At 37.2% G+C, this 17,021-nt stretch overlaps 1 non-coding gene across 1 annotated transcript; it reads right to left on the bottom strand.

The window, feature by feature from the left end:
- Window positions 1-1,903: 1,903 nt before the first annotated feature.
- LOC118001679 lies at window positions 1,904-2,010 on the bottom strand. Its single transcript, XR_004676788.1, has one exon. It is a non-coding gene; the product is annotated as a U6 spliceosomal RNA (small nuclear RNA).
- Between the last annotated feature and the right edge of the window lie 15,011 nt (window positions 2,011-17,021).

Here is a 17,021-nt window from a genome sequence, read left to right as displayed (position 1 = left end):
TCATTGCTAATCAACCCAGGGGTATTCTTGGAGACACCCAGTACAGGGTAGATTTTTTGGGAGGTCATCTTTGGCAGAGAAAACAGTAGTGGTCAGAGACAAGGACCACTTGTCAAAAAGGAAATACATTATGTTTTGGGAACTGCACCTCATTTTGAATGATTCTGCTAAGATGGGAAGGACTATTATACAGGAAGCCAAAGAGGACTTTAAACATTATCTAGGTATTTGGTTATTTTCCTTTTAAAGGGCTTTGATTGGTTCAATTCTTATTTGACCAAGCCTTCTTAAAAGCTAAATGAGCACAGAAGGTATAGATAGTCCAACTGAAGTCATGAACCTGACTCAAAAATGCTGTACCAAGAAAATTGTTCTGATTCCAACCAGTGAAAAATGGAATCTGTCCATGGTCTTATTTTTCAAAATATTTATTATAAAGTAAGCTCCTTGAGAAAAAGATTGTGTTTTTTTTTAAAGATTTATTTGAGAGAGCTAGAGAGAGAGTGAGCACAAGCAGGGAGGAGGAGTAAAGGAGAGGGAGAAGACAACACCCTACTGAACAGGGAGCCCGATGTGGGACTCGATCCCAGGACCCTGGGGTCATGACCTGAGCCGAAGGCAGACACTTAACCAACTGAGCCACCCCACGCACCCTAGAAGGATTGTGTTTTATTTGTTTTTATTTTTCCTTAATGCAGTGCCTAGTATAGTGTTTTATTAATAGAAGACATTTAATAAATATTATATTTATGATCCCTTAGGAGATTATGAACTTCTTACAAGATGGGACCATATTTTATTCATCTTTGTATCTCTGTAATCTAGTACAGTATCTGGTTTACATTACCCATTCTTTCATTTCCAGGATATTTATTGAACATCTAGGATGTGGCACACACAGTTCTAGGTGCTTGTAATTAAATAGCAAACAAGAGAACAGGGCTAACAGTCACATGGGAGCTGAAGAAATGTTTGTTGAATTCAGTGGTATTTATCAGCCAGACTCTTGACTCCCCACAAGCCTGGCATGGTGAAAGCTGTCCCTATCTTTCTCCTATATTTTGTTTGTCTTATTCCCTTATCTGTACACTGTAATTCTGGTTTTGAAACTGGAATACTATTGCTGCTCTTGTCATTGAGATTTTTCACCTCAGAAATGGCATAAACTCCTGGTCTAAAACAATTCTAACCAAAACCACAGTTGCACTGACCAAGATGGAATACGACAACTATAAATTGTAATGGGTAATTTAGATGATGTGTTCCAACAAAGGCAGGGATTTTTGCTTGTTTTATTTGCTTCTATAGTCTCAGAACTCAGGATAGTACTTTCACAATAAAAATTTGTTGAGCAAATCAGTTGAATAAATAATCTTATATCGGTAGCAAATGAAAGTTTTATCAATGAAATATTTTTTTTTAAGATTTTATTTATTTATTCACGAGAGACAGAGAGAGAGAGACAGAAGCAGAGGGAGAAACAGGCTCCCAAGGAGCAGGGAGCCCGATGTGGGACTCAATCCCAGGACCCTGGGATCATGACCTGAGCCGAAGGCAGACGCTTAACCATCTGAGCCACCCAGGCGCCCTTATCAATGAAATATTATTTAAAATTATTTTTTTGGGAAATAATACTAGCCAGGGGAGTGAAAACATGTAACACATAATTTAAAAGAAGCTCAAAAACTCAAGATGATTCTATAATGAAAAAATTTCCTGAGATGGGAGGTGGCGAAGTTGGGCTCTGGGTGCTTTGCCATTAACTTGCAATAATAGGACTTTTGTCTGGTCATTTTAAACTTTGTGCACCTCCGTTCTCTCATCTGTGAATTGAAGATGTTGAAAGAGATTTCTACACTCTCTTCCACAACAGTATTAAATCCATATAATTGTTTAAAAGGAATGATACCTGATGGGAGTTATGTATTTGCGTGTCATCCTTGCACACGGGCCATGCTAATCTTCTCTGTATCGTTCCAATTTTAGTATATATGCTGCCAAAGCAAGCACCCTGATGCGAGTTATGTAAAACCTAATTTGACTGGTTCTGTAGACTACTTCCATCTGTTGCCGGTCATTTTCTCATATTGCAAATTTATTAATGTCTCAGACAGTGATGACAATGGTGATGGACAGGCAAATAATAGACACAATGGTATCAACTTACAGGAAAAACTCTTTCTAGCAGATGAAGCTTTATCAGAATATAAAATAAAATAGGAAGCTAGGGGATGAGTAAGTAGGGAACAAAATAAGATGATGCATTTTTATCAGTCTCTTATGGTGTATTTGAATTTAAGTTGTGAATAGCAGGAAGAGGGTTGAATTGATGTAGACTGATCCAGGAAGACAGATTTTCTTTTCTGGAAAACTTCTTGTAGAATTTCACATGCTTCATAGACATATAATCTGTTATCATTATTTTTAATAGTGATATGTCTTAGTAGATCTATTATTTGTATTTAATACATAATAGTTTCTCGTAGATTTGTATAAATTAGCAAAACAATGAATTTGATACAATAAAATGAATACCAGCCTCTTGAGAGTTAACACAACGTAAAATGCTGTAACACATAGATCACATTATTGAGGATTGCCTTGGGACAGGCTGCCATTGCTATTTATCCAAATATACAACTATCTGGGGCTTTCATCAGGAATGACAATTCTAGGACAAAAACAAAGATTTACCATGGAGCCTGAAACAGGCAGACAAGTAGCTTTAAACAGTAAGCAATCTTTTCAGATTGATTTTTTTTTCTTTCATCAAGAGTCAGTGTCAATGATGTCTGGCTTTCCCCAGGATTCATGACATAAAAATTTCATCTTAGGAAATGTTTGTTAAAAACAGACAGGGCGCCTGGGTGTCTCAGTCCATTAAGCATCAGACTCTTGGTTTTGGCTCAGGTTGTGATCTCAAGGTCATGGGACCCACTCAGCACACAGTCTTTTTGTCCCTCTCCTTCCTCGCCCTCTGCCCCTTCTCCCACTCGTGCACCTACTCTTTGCCCATGCTGCGCTCCAAGCACACCTGCGTGCATTCTCTGTCTCTAAATGAATAAATAAAATCTTAAAAAACAAACAAACAGACAGTATTTAGTATGTACTTCTATCATATGATGCCTATAATGCCTATAATGTGGCACCAGAATTTTGTTGTATCTGTCCATAATTATTTATCTGGAATGTAAGTTTTGAAGGACCTGATTCTGGAAACACATAAGACTATCATAAAGATTTATGATTGGATTTCCAGTAGAAACTTTTAAGAATCAAATGTTTTTTGTTTTTGATTTATTATACTTTGAGCTAAATATGAAGGGAGTGGGGGCATAATTCTCTAAATCCTTTTTTAAAAGACTAAATAAAAAGTTTAAGACTGCTAAAATATGACCTCTCAAAAACTTCTCAGCAACTTTTTGAGAAAAAAAATTGTGATTGTAAGTCACATTGATGGTGAAACTAATTTTAAAATGAATTTTTACATAAATTTTAAGTTCAGTGTATCATTCATGAGGCTATTTGTAGTTAATTTTTCAAACATTGTATCTGAACCTAGTCACCTTTGTCTAAATGCTCTATTTTGGTCTTTGACTTCAAAATTCTCATTATTACATATTGGGTATCCCCTTGATTTTTGACTCATGTCATTTTCAAGGACATCATAAAAAATTATGTCATTAGAATTTATATTTCATATTTTTCCCATTCCAATTTGTCAACTATAGTCCTCTTGCTACAAGATTTCCTTATCCAATACCAATATTCTCTCTTCTGCTTATGCAGTTCTTCAAAGAATTCATCCAGTCCCAAATCTCCAACTCTAAACTTCAAGTTAGTTATCACCAAATCCATTCAGTTATTAATTCCATTGATAAATATTTATCGAGTATCTCCTGGCCTGCTAAGCACTGTGTTGAGAACAATGGTGAGATTTTCCCTCATCCCAGTCTTTCTTTCTTCTTGTTTATTCATTCATTCTTTTATTCAACCAATATTTAATATACTGCTATTTTGTGCCAGGAAGAGTACTAAGTAGAGGAATTACAGTTTACAATTTCTTTGAGACATGAGAAATGTAAATGGACAATTTCAACTTTAAGAAGTAAGTGCTAGTATGATAAAGGTTTTATACAGGAAGCTCTGGAAGATGGGTGGGCATGGAGGTTCAAGAAAGGGTTTTGCATTACTTAGTATCTTGCCTGAGATTTCAAACCCAAGCCAATTGTCTTGGTCTAGATTTCTCTAGAAGCTGACCCTGTGACAAGGATTCAACTGCAAGTAGTTTATTTGGTAAGCTGGTAGACCAGTGGGGAAATGTAACAGGGAAGAGAAAGATGCCAATATAAAGTGTACATGATCAAGCCAGTTACCACCATGGACAACTGGAACTCGATCCCTCTAGGGAAATAGGAGAAACACTATGGTATACAACTTAGAGTTACCTATCATCCTCTGCCCCAGGTTGAAGAATCTGGTTTCTATTCACCAGCTCCCTGTCCACCATTGTTCACTTCTGGGGACACTGACTCTTTGTCACTTCTAGCTTTCCTTATGCATGGCCACATGTGCTCTTGAGGCTAAATAAAACCTTAAGACCAATAAGGGCAGATATTTACATTAAGCAGCCTTGGATGTATATAAATGAATGTTGCAGACATATGCACAGGGTAGCAACACCATCTGCTAAACCAGGTAATTCATAGAAGGAATCTAACACCAGAAATTGGTTGTGAAGTTGTCAGAAGTGCGACAAGAACAAAGGGGAAAAGTGAGGTGATATCAAGATTAGCAACTGCAGGAAGCTAATATGACCCCTAGGGCAAGAGGAACACAGGGAGGAAAGAATATGTCTGGGCCAGGAGCCAGGGCTGTGCAGCAGAAGTCTGAATCACTGAGAAGACAAGGAAACTACTAGAGATGTTGATTGAAAAAGAGTCAGATAAAGATATACCCTAGTTTTGTCTATCTTCCTGTTCTCCAGAGTCTAGCCAGTACTTCCCATTGGCCAAACCCAGCTAAGAAGACATTAGTCAGAGAAGCCCAGTAAGTGCGGCTTCAGGGATCAGGCCCTTGAAATACACAGCAGGGTAGAGAAGGGCAGAGGATAGACCTCAGCCAAGAGGCAAATAACCAGCCAGGTTTCTTTAGGATATATTGCCTAAGCAGAGTTGTCAAGATTTCCCCCACCTAATTTTATTTTGCACTTTTTGTCACCAAACCACCTTTATTGCATTGAGGGTAGTCTCTTTCTAACCCTAAAAAAGTGGTATACTCAGGTTGTTTTCCCAGTCTACAGTTCTTTCTACATCTAATTGTCTTTCAAAGTCCAGGTTATGACTGACCTTCCCAAATATTCTAGGTGACAACGATGTCCTTTTCTGGGAGTGTTAGTGTGTGTGTTTGTGTGTGAGACACACTATTGTATGCCACCATGCATTTGTTCCTGTTTAATGAGTGTTTTACTTGACTCTTCCCCACCTCCCTGAAGGGTAGGGACCTGTATGAGTTAGAATTACATTGTGCTCTTTGATAGGAAAGCGAAAATGTCATGGACTACTTTTCTCTGTTGTGTAAACATGGATCATCTAGGCTGATATGACAGTTTCTCTACCAGCACGGATCTAAAGCCCTAATCCTAAATATATTGCTTCCACTTCATGATCTGAGTTAGCTGCTGCGAATCTAACCACTATGCCCACATTCTAGCTAGCAGGAAGGAGGCTGTGAGGAAGGGAAGACCAGCCTCCTGGTAGATCGTTTTAAGGTTATTTACACATCAGATGCACTTCTAGCCACAGAACGACATGGTCACACTTGGATGCCAGAGAGTCTGACATCTGAGAAAGGAAGGAATTGAGTAGCAGTACAACTCTGAGAAAGTCTCAGGCAGGCCTGTAGGAAGCCCCAGAGCAAAGATTTCCCATTAAAGAAGTCCGATGTTGGGCACGAGTGGCCCCGTTTGGCACCCCAGCTGTGCTCAATCCTCCCAGCTAGCTGTCTCTGGCCCGGGTCACAAACGGCTCTCCTGCAGGTTGCCACACCAGGTGACCATGGCCCCTTGCTTCGATTATTATAGAATCTTCACAGAACCCATCCTCGTACTTCTTTTCTACCCTGTTAACTTGCAATGCAATATTATATACATGGCTGTGGAATATTATACACATGTGCTTCATGAGTAATTTGCTCACTTTCAATGTAAGTTCATGCTCTAGTTTTTTCCTGGTTTTCAAAACCACACATTTAGAGAGGCTTTCAGATGTAACAAGATTATGAGTTCCAACATATCTTCGAAAGCAAAGGAAATTTTTCTGAGAGATGGGATTTTATTAGTTGTTTAATGGAGGTTGTTAAAGGGGTGAACACTGAAAAAGGCAACATAATATTATGGGTTTGTAGAATTCAGAATGAAGGAAATGAACACATATAATTTCATAGATGAGATCTAGTTCAACTTCTGCTATTAGGGAACAGCTAAGGAAAAGGAGGCACAGATAATAATCTACCTAAGTTCCCGCAGTACATTGAGGCACCATCAGGCCTATGTCCTTGGTCTCCCAGTTTCCCAATATTACGGTGTGTGCTCTGCTCTGCCTCTCTTTTTGGGTCGGGCTTTATCACAAAACTTTGCTAACTGGTAAGTTCTATTTGGAGGTCATATCCTACAAAAGGAATTGAACAGAAATAAAGTGACTTGGGGTTTTAAAGGTCAGGCCAAAAAGGCTATTTTCCTGGAGAATGAAAGACTTTGTTATACCCATTAAGCATAATAATTGGTGGCTGATTGTCATAATGCCTTATGCTCTGCTTAACCTAATCAACAGAATCTGTAAAATATCAATCCACTCACTGCTTACACCAGGAGGTACTTCTGGAGAAATGCTAGACTTTCGTATTAATTGGAAAAAAATTGCACATAATGGGTTTCTCTAAATGGTCTGATGACTTATGCTGTCAAATCTTCACAGTCCAGATCTGGAGGATCACTCTCTTGGGCATAAAGATGCAAACCCCTTCATCTTCCCAAAGTTGTTCACCTGTGGTATTAGAGGATTGCTGCATGAATCACAAGAAATAGTAGTTTGCTACTCCTTCTCCCATTATTGTTAAGCAGAAAGTAAACTGCAAACCTAAACGCTCACCCCAGGCTTACTTACATCTTCATTTCCGTACCTCTGAGAATTCAGGTGCATTCTCAACAAGTTTACAGCTTCATAAGACATTAATATAGCCCTTCGGTTGCAGTAATGTTCTTCCAAGTGCAGTGCTCAGAATGGCACCATGTCTACTGCTAATAGTGCATTAAATCTCTCTCAGATCCTGCCGACCCCCATGATCAAGGCTGTTCCTGGGGAGCTGTTTGAAGAGATTGCTGATGCTCAGTATTGATAACAAGGAGCCACGGGTGAAGGCTGCATTCAGTACTGAAACTGTGTCTTCTTTTACAATAAACACCTATAGCTTGCTTTTCTCTTTTGGACCCTGATGTCATAATGATAATCAGGGAAAGGTCCTCAGCAGAGAGAAGGTAACTGGTCCAATTAGGTAACAATAAATGCATCATGTAAACTCCAGGAACAAGATAAAAAACCAATTGGATCAGGGTTGTGCTAGTTTGTCCTGACTTTTCTGTTATTTCCCAGTCACACTTAGGAATAAGTGCCCAGGTAATTAATTGTGGCACATTTTATCAAATAGTGAGAGCTTAGCTGCAAGTAACAGAATATTTAGACAGGAGTGGCTCAGACAGTAAGAACATTACTATCTTACAGAGCAAGAAGTCTGGAAATAGATGGTTCCAGGGTTTATTTAGGGATTCAATGACATCATCAAGGGTTAAGGATCTCGCCATTTTTTCCAATCTACCATCCAACATTTACTATGTTCATGGTCATTATGGTTGGTCAGAGACCACATTGATCAGTTATTAATTTAAAAAACAAAAATCTGGGACATATGGATGGCTCAGTCAGTTAAGTGTCTACCTTCAGCTCAGGTCATGATCCCAGGGTCCTGAAATCAAGTCCCACATCGGGCTCCCTGCTCAGCTGGGAGCCTGCTTCTCCCTCTGCCTGCCACTCCCCCTGCTTGTGCTCTCTCTCTGACAAATAAATAAATAAATAAATAAATAAATAAATAAATAAATAAATAAAATATTAAAAAAAATAAAAATAAAAAACAAAAATCCCTAATTCCCAGTGGAATTTATAAGTGCAATTTATAAACTTGGCAAAAAATAATAGAGGCTAATACTTTTATGACATTATCCTTGGGAAGGAGGAACTCTTCAAGAAGTCACACAAAATTTTAAAAATCATAAAAATTATTAGTTTAACTATTATTAAAATTAACATATTCTATTGATCAAATTGTTATAAAGAGTAAAGATATAAACCACAAACTAAAAAATATTTATAACACAGATAGACAATAAAGAAATAAATTCAGAATATGTATATATTCAGTATAATACTTATCAATTAATAAAAATATAAACACTCAAATAGAAAAATGAGCAAAAGATATGATTGTATAGCAGAGGCAAAAAAAGGCCCTTAATCACATAAAAGAGATGTTCAACCTATTTAATAGTTAGGTAATTTGATAATTAAAACCATAGTTGCAATGGACTGAATTTTTGTCCCCCAACGATTCATATGGTGGAGCTCTAACTGCCGATGTGCTGCTATTTGGAGATGAGGCCTTTGAAAGGTTTTCATTAGTTTATGAGGGTGGGGCCCTCAGGATGGGATTAGTGGCCTTATAAGAAGAAGAGAAAGAGATCCTTCTCTTGCCACATGAGGTCATGCTGAGAAGGTAGCCGTCTGCAAGCTAGGGAGAGAGCTCTCACCAGAACTTGACTATGTTAGCACCCTGATCTCAAACTTCGAGCCTCCAAAACTGTGAGAAAATAAATTTCTGTTTTTAAGCCACCCAGTCTATTATGGTATTTTGTTATGGCAACCAGAGTCGACGAAGACGTAACATACATCAGATTGGCAGCTATTAAAAAATGAAATCATGTCATGTGTGTTGGCCAATTTGTGGATTAAAAGAAATCACATCCATTGCTGTGGATGAATAAATTGGAACAACCATGTTGGAAAATAGTTTGGCATTCCCTAGAAAATCTGAGCATGTAAACATCCTACTTTTCACCTAGAAATTAGGGAAACACTTCCAAATGTGCACCAGGAGACAAGCACGTGAATGTGTAAAACAGCTTTGTCTATCATGGCCTAAAACTAGAATAATCCTGAAAGTTTATCAACAGCAAAATTGACAAATACATTGTGATACATTTATAATACATAAGAATGCTGTACTACAGTGAAAATAAACTGTAACTAACCCACAGGGTTAATGTCAAAAAGATAATATAAAATGAAAGAAGCTGGGGCACCTGGGTGGCTCAGATGGTTAAGCGTCTGCCTTTGGCTCAGGTCATGATCCCAGGGTCCTGGGATCGAGTCCCGCATCGGGCTCCCTGCTCTTTGGGAGCCTGTTTCTTCCTCTGCTTCTCTCTCTCTGACTCTGTCTCTCATGAATAGATAAATAAAAAATCTTTAAAAAAAATTAAAAAATAAGGGGGCACCTGGCTGGCTCACTTGGTAGAGCATGTGACTCTTGATCTTGGGGTCATGAGTTCAAGCCCCATGTTGGGTGCAGAGATTACTTTAAAAAATAAAAATAAATAAATAAATAAAATGAAAGAAGCAAGTCACAAAAGAATTCTTAACAATTAATGTGAAGTTCAAAAACAGGTAAAACAAAATTCATTTTATTTTTTATTCAAATATAATTAGTATGTAGTGGTATATTAGTTTCAGTGGTATAATATGATGATTCAACAATTCTATTCATTTTTCAGTGCTCATCAAGGTAAGTGTACTCTAAATACCGTGTATCTGTTTTACCCATCCCCTCACCCACTTCCCTGCTGGCAACCACCAGTTTGTTCTCTGTATTTAGGGGTCTGTTTTTTTTGTCTCTTTTTTCTTTGTTTATTCATTTGTTTTGTTTCTTAAATTCCACATATGAGTGAAATCACATGGTATTTGTCTTTCTCTGACTGACTTATTTCACTTAGCATAATACCCTCTAGGTCCATTCATGTTGTTGCAAATGGCAAGATTTCATTCTTTTTATGACCCAGTAATATTTGATTATATATATATATATACACACCACAGCTTCTTTATCCTTTCATCTATTGCTTCCATACCTTGGCTATTGTAAATAATGCTGCAGTAAACATAGGGATGCATATATCCTTTTGAATGTTTTCATTTAATTTGGGTAAATACGCAGTAGAGGAATTACTGGATCATATGGCAATTCTATTTTTAATTTTTTCAGGAATGTCCATACTGTCTTACACATTTGGCCAATTTGGATGTAGGATGTTTACATGCTCAGATTTTCTAGGGAATGCCAAACTGTTTTCCAACATGGTTGTTCCAATTTATTCACCCATAAGAAGTGGGTGTGATTTCTTTTAATCCACAAATTGGCCATTGCATTCCTACCAACAGTGCAGAAGTTTCCATTTTCTCCATATCCTCTCTAACACTTATTTCTTGTGTTTCTGATTTTAGCCATTCTGACAGATGTGCAATGGTATTCCATTGGGGTTTGATTTGCATTTCCCTGATGATGAGTGATGTTGAGCATCTTTATATATGTCTGTTGGCCATTGTATGTCTTCTTTGGAAAACATGTCTGTCCAGGTCCTCTGCCCATTTTTTAATCAGATTATTTGGGGGTTTTTTTGGTGTTGAGTTGTGTAAGTTCTTTATGTATTTTGGATAGTAACTCCTTACTGGATATATCCATTTGCAAATATCTTCTCCCATTCTTTGGTTGCCTTTTTGTTTTATTGATGGTTTCCTTCTCTGTGCAAAATCTTATTTTGGTGTAGTCCTAACAGTTTAATTTTGCATTTGCTTCCTTTGGCTGAGGAGACATATCTAGAAAAATGTGTCTATAGGCAATGTCAAAGAAATTACTGCCTATGATTTCTTCTTGGATTTTTATGGTTTCAGGTCTTACATTTAGGTCTTTAATCCATTATTAGGTAAAATTGACATACAATCAATATGTATATTCCAGGTGTAAAATCAGATACATATTGGCATATGCATATATCTGTGAAACCATCACCATAATCAAAACAGTGAACATATTCATCACTCCCAAAGTTTCCTTCTGCACCTTTGTAATCCCTCTTTTTCATCTCCTTCTGTGCCACATCCCCCATTCTTATCACAAATCTGTCTTTTATTACTATGTGTTAATGTTTTCTAGAGATTTATATAAATGAAAGTATACAGTATGACTATTTCTTGATCTGTCTTCTTTCATTCAGAATAATCATTTTGAGATCAACTATGCTGTTGTTATAGCAATAGTTCATTCTTTTTTATTACTGAATATTATTGTATGGATATACCAAAAGGTATTTTATCCATTCACCTGTTGGCTGACATTTCAATAGTTTCCTGGTTTGGGCTATTATTAATAAAACTGCTATGAACATTCCTGTACAAGTCTCTGTATGCACATTTATTTCCTTTTCTCTTCAAGTGGGATGTCTGAATCATTGTTAGGTGTGTGTTCAAATATTTAAGAAATTTCCAAATTGTTTTCCAAAAAGCTTGTACCATTTTACATTTCCACTAGGAAGATACGAGCATTCTAACTTCTCCACATCCTTGCCCAAACCTGGTATGGTTTGTTTTTTTAAATTTTAGACATTCTGGTAGGTGTGAAGTAGTATTTCATTGTGGTTTTGATTTGCATTTCCCTAATTCACATAGTAACTGATGGTATTGAACATCTTTTCATATCATTATTTGCCATCCATCTATCCTTTGGTGAACTACCATCTATCTTTGGTGAAATATTTTGCTCATTTTTAAATTTGGTATTTAGGTTTTTATATCATTATTACTGAGCTTTAAAAGTTCATTACATATTCCAGATACAAGTTCTTTATCAAGTATAAGCTTTGCAAATATTTATTCCTAGTCTGTGGGCTTATCTTTTCATTCTCTTGACAGTGTCTTTCAAGGAGCAGAAATGCTTTAATTTTGATGAGGTACAATTTAAAAATTTATTCTTTAATGGATTATGCTTTTGGTGTTATATTTAAGAAATCTTTGTCTAACCCAAGTTCACTAAGACTTTCTCTTACATTTTCTTCCGGAAGTTTTATAGTTTTAAGTTTTTTGTTAGGTCTATAACCTCTTTGAATTATTTTTTATATGATATGAGGTATGGATTCAAGTTCATGGTTTTTTTGTTTGTTTGTTTGTTTTTTGCATTTGGACAAATATTCCAGTATTCCAGCACCATTTGTTAATAAGACTGCCATTTGTCCACTAGGTTACCTTTGTACCTTTGTTAAAAAATTGGTCATCCCTATTTGTGTGGGTTCATTTCAGGATTCTTTATTCTAAAATAATATATATATATTTTTAAAGATTTTATTTATTTATTTGACAGAGAGAGAGAGAGAGACAGTGAGAGAGGGAACACAGCAGGGGGAGTGAGAGAGGGAGAAGCAGACTTCCTGCTGAGCAGGGAGCCCGATGCAGGGCTCGATCCCAGGACCCTGGGATCATGACCTGAGCCGAAGGCAGACGCCCAATGACTGAGCCACCCAGGTGCCCCTAAAATAATATATTTTAAAACAATACATAAATAAGGGATTGAACTATAAATAAAAGAAAAAGAAGGACTAAAAAATTTCAGGGTCATGGTTACCTTCGCGTGAGTTGATAGAGCAGCGAAGTATGAGATCAAGGAAAGGCTTTTAGGACACAAAATGTTGTTTTTTTAAGTTGGGTTATAAGTATAAGCTGTCTGGTTTTATTATTGGTCTTTAAACTTGACTTATACATTACAGAAAGTCTATTTTATAAATTGTACTCTATAAGCCTTATATTTCACTATAAAAAGTACCCCCAAACTGACTTCTCCATAGCTTCTATTAGTCTATTAGTCTTGTTTACATGATGCCCCCCAAAACAATCATTGCCAAAGGAGAGTTGAATTTTTACGGGTCTCAAGGTGACCAAAGCCAATGTACTGTTATTAAACTATTTTCTCATTGCCTCAAACCCATTCTTCTATACAGATTTCCTCCCTTACCCACAGTTTTTCTTTCTGCGGTTTCAGTAACCCAGGGCCAAGTGCCATTGCGAAGCAGATGATCCTCCTTCTGACATGTCACCAGAAGGTCAGGAGTAGTCTAACACTACATCACAATGCCTATGTCATTCACTTCATCTCATTATGTAGATGTTTATCGTCTCCCATCATAACAAAAGAAGGGTGAGAACAGTACAATAAGATATTTTGAGAGAGAGGCCACATTCATGTTACTTTTATTGCAGTATATTACAGTTACAATTGGTCTATTTTATTATTAGTTACTGCTGTTAATCTCTTACTGTGCCTAATTTATAAGTTAAAATTTGTCATAAGTATGCATGTAGAGGAAAAAATGCTAGTATATAGGGTTCAGTACTATCTGTGGTTTCAGGCATCCACTAAGGGTCTTGGAATGTGCCCCCCACAGTTAAGGGGGGACCATGAACTCTGCTTTGTGAAGCCAGGGCTGAAACTGCAAACATTTCCCCTTTGCCAACTCCCTGTTAGGCTGACAGCAGAGGGCACTAGAGGCAGCTTGGAAGGCAGCAGGCTAGAAAAGGGATGGGAAACTTCCTGCTCTGCATCCTGTTCCTGTTAGCAGCTCCAGGCAATGGCTCTTTCCCCAGGCGATTGCTTCCAATCTTCAGATCGTATTCTGCGTTTCTAGACTAGTCACGGAGTTACCAACACCAGAAAGTGCCACCCTTTGCCTTGGTCTGAATCCAGATATCCTCCCATTTTCTAGGATCTGATAAACTGAATTCTTCCCTTTGTTCCCCTCAAGACCTGGGGCTGGAAGCCGCTTCCTACATTTTCTATCTTCCTTATCTCACAATTCCCTCTTTGCCTTGTAGTCTTCGAAAAACCTTCCAGCTAACCAATTCTCTGTATCAAATTCACTCTTAAAATAGCTGTAGTGGTTTCAGTTTTGCTGACTTGACTCTGAGTATGTCATTCACACTAGCTTTTTCTTTCTGGAAGATATGGTAACTTCCAAGAGGAAGGGCTACCACACAACCTTTTTTTAACTTTTCTTTTTAATCACGTGGTTTGTTACAATAAGAACAAGTCTTAGACTAAATTCTGCTACACACTCCAACATCTATTACCCAGCAGGAACAAAACTGGTACAATAAATTTTGTAATTCATTGAAGTCTCAGCTTTTATCTTTTTAAACACTTGAAAAAAAACCACTTCGTAAGATAGGTTCAGTAGAGGCAGATCCAACATATTGTAATGGCAGAGTTCAGCTAGCCTTCTAGTCAGATCAGGTGGGAAGACCCTTCAGAAACATTTTAGCACAGTTCCGAAGCCTAAGTTAAGGACTCAGCTTTAGTTCTAAGGACCATAGGCTATTGAGCTCACTAAGTTCTTATACCCATCCTATGCAATAATGAAAAGGCCAATCTACACATCTTGAACAACACTTAGTCAACAAATGAAAAAATATTTTCTAACAAGCTCTCTGGTGCTTTTTAGAAATAATAGTAGTAAGGGGCACCTGGATGGCTCAGTAGGTTAAGGGTCCGACTCTTGATCTCAGATCTCTGGTTTGTGAGTTTGAGCCCCACATTGGAGCCCACTTAAAAAAAACCCCAAAAACCCAGAAAGAATGGTAGTGAAAACACCTATAGTTAGTGGTGTCTGAACTGTATACACGTGACTAGAATCTTTTCAATTCTGACTGTCTATTCCAGGATTAGAGTATTTCAAATGATAACTAACCACCCCAGGAGTATACAAAAAACAATACATATCCATGCACTGTACACATGGAGCATAATTGTGTGTGTATAAGTGTGTGTGTGCATGTGTATGTGTACTCCTCAATAATGAAGTATTACACTGTAATTTATAGTTAGTATAGCATCAAGCATGGTTCATATGCTAAGGCTGGAAGAAAAGACATCCCTGGGCACATTGCCTCTCCCCCTGCCTAAATAATACTGGGGTTCTATTATCAAGACCAAAAATGTCTGCCTCAAGCTGAAGTATGTTTTCTAGATTTGTAAATCTTTACATGTTAGGCTGGTAGAATTTAACTTTATTGGATTGTATGAGGAAGATTAAAATTTTATTTGTGACCCTAGTATTTATATAAAGATTTCCATATTTCACCCAGGGCAGTTCTGGTTTATTTGTTTTTTTTATTTTTAATTTTTTTATTGTTATGTTAATCACCATGCATTCCATCATTAGTTTTTTATGTAGTGTTCCATGATTCATTATTTGCATATAACACCCAGTGCTCCATGCAGAACGTGCCCTCCTTAATACCCATCACCAGGTCAACCCATCCTCCCACCACCCCACCCCCCAGAACCCTCAGTTTATTTTTCAGAGTCCATCGTCTCTCATGGTTCATCTCCCCCTCCGATTTCCCCCATCTTAGTACATTATTGGTAAGAACTCCTTCCAGTTTCAATAGTGATAGGGTTTGGACAATGCAATATTCAATAATTCTAGTAAATAGAGGAATAAAATGAATCGTGTCAATTTTCATTGTCAACATGCTCAATTAGTTTGGGTGGAAACATAAAATGCTATATAAGGCACCTGGGCGGCTCAGATGGTTAAGCGTCTGCCTTTGGCTCAGGTCATGATCCTGGGGTCCTGGGATCGAGTCCCACATCAGGCTCCCTGCTCCTTGGGGAGCCTGCTTCTCCCTCTGCCTCTGCCTCTCTCTCTCTCTTTCATGAATAAATAAATAAAATATAAAAAAATATTAAAAAATAAATAAAATAAAATGCTATATAGTCTCTAAAAATATTCTCTATTAAGGTGGAAAGGTATATTACTATTTAAATTTATTTTCAGAACTGCATAAGTTTTACTTTCTACACTTCTAACCCTCTACATGTCCGTATGAGTTCTAAGTATGAAATTAAAGTATTTTTTCTCTGCATATTGGGAGAATGTGGTATGTAATTAAAATGAAAAATTAAAATTTGATGAGAAAACTCTGTTCTCTGTCTTCTAACAAATGAAATATCAATGTGTTCTTAGATTATAGATGAGAGTTTTCAACCAAGAAATGTAAATTGGTTAGGAGTGATTTAGTGCAACTCACTGCATCTGTACTAATTATACAAAATACGAAATCATCTTTAACTCAGAAATCTCAAAATCTGCTACAGAGTTAGTGAAAGCATTACTAGCTAAAACCTCTGGCTTTTAATTCAACTGATCAAAGCCATTTAAAGGAATAAAAAAATGTGCAGAACGAGAGAGACACTTAAAAGTTCAAGCGGTAGGAAAGATGTTTGTGTCCAACAGGTGTCTTGAAACTATAGTAATTAGCCTTGAGTTAAAAGCTGAGCAAAAACCCAAACGTTGAACCTGAGACAAAATTACTGCATCTGATATATGCAAAATATGTCGTATTCATAAACAGGTTTTAAAAGGTTTTTTTCTCCAATATTTGCATACAAGAGAGAATAGAAATCTTTATATTGCCATATTAGCTTAGAGGTAGAGAGCTCTTGATTTTCTTAAAGGTGCTTAGAAGCTCTGAAGAGGATTTGGAAATAACCCCTAGAGATGAAGTTACATGTTCCTGGGATCCAGCTAAAAAACATGCCCCCTAAATCCAGACGTGTTAAGTTAATGGGTCTGGGAACATTAAGTCTAATATAATTTTCAGTCCTGACTTTCTGTTCTTTCCTGCATAAGGCAGTCTGCGAATAATCTACAATCCTTTCCCTTCCATCATATTTATAAAGGTAACAGGCCTGCTTATCTCTCCTAATCAGGCCAGGTGTGGGAATGGTAGGCTTTGTCTAATTTTCAGCTCTGGGCCGTAAAGGTCATTGACGACAAAAGGTTTTGATTTCTCTTATTCATTGTAGAACTATTT

This window comes from Mirounga leonina, unplaced genomic scaffold, assembly GCF_011800145.1.
Source record: "Mirounga leonina isolate KUSES-001 unplaced genomic scaffold, KU_Mleo_1.0 Mir_53, whole genome shotgun sequence".
Lineage (NCBI taxonomy): Eukaryota > Metazoa > Chordata > Mammalia > Carnivora > Phocidae > Mirounga > Mirounga leonina.
This window is presented reverse-complemented; position numbering and strand designations above follow the sequence as displayed.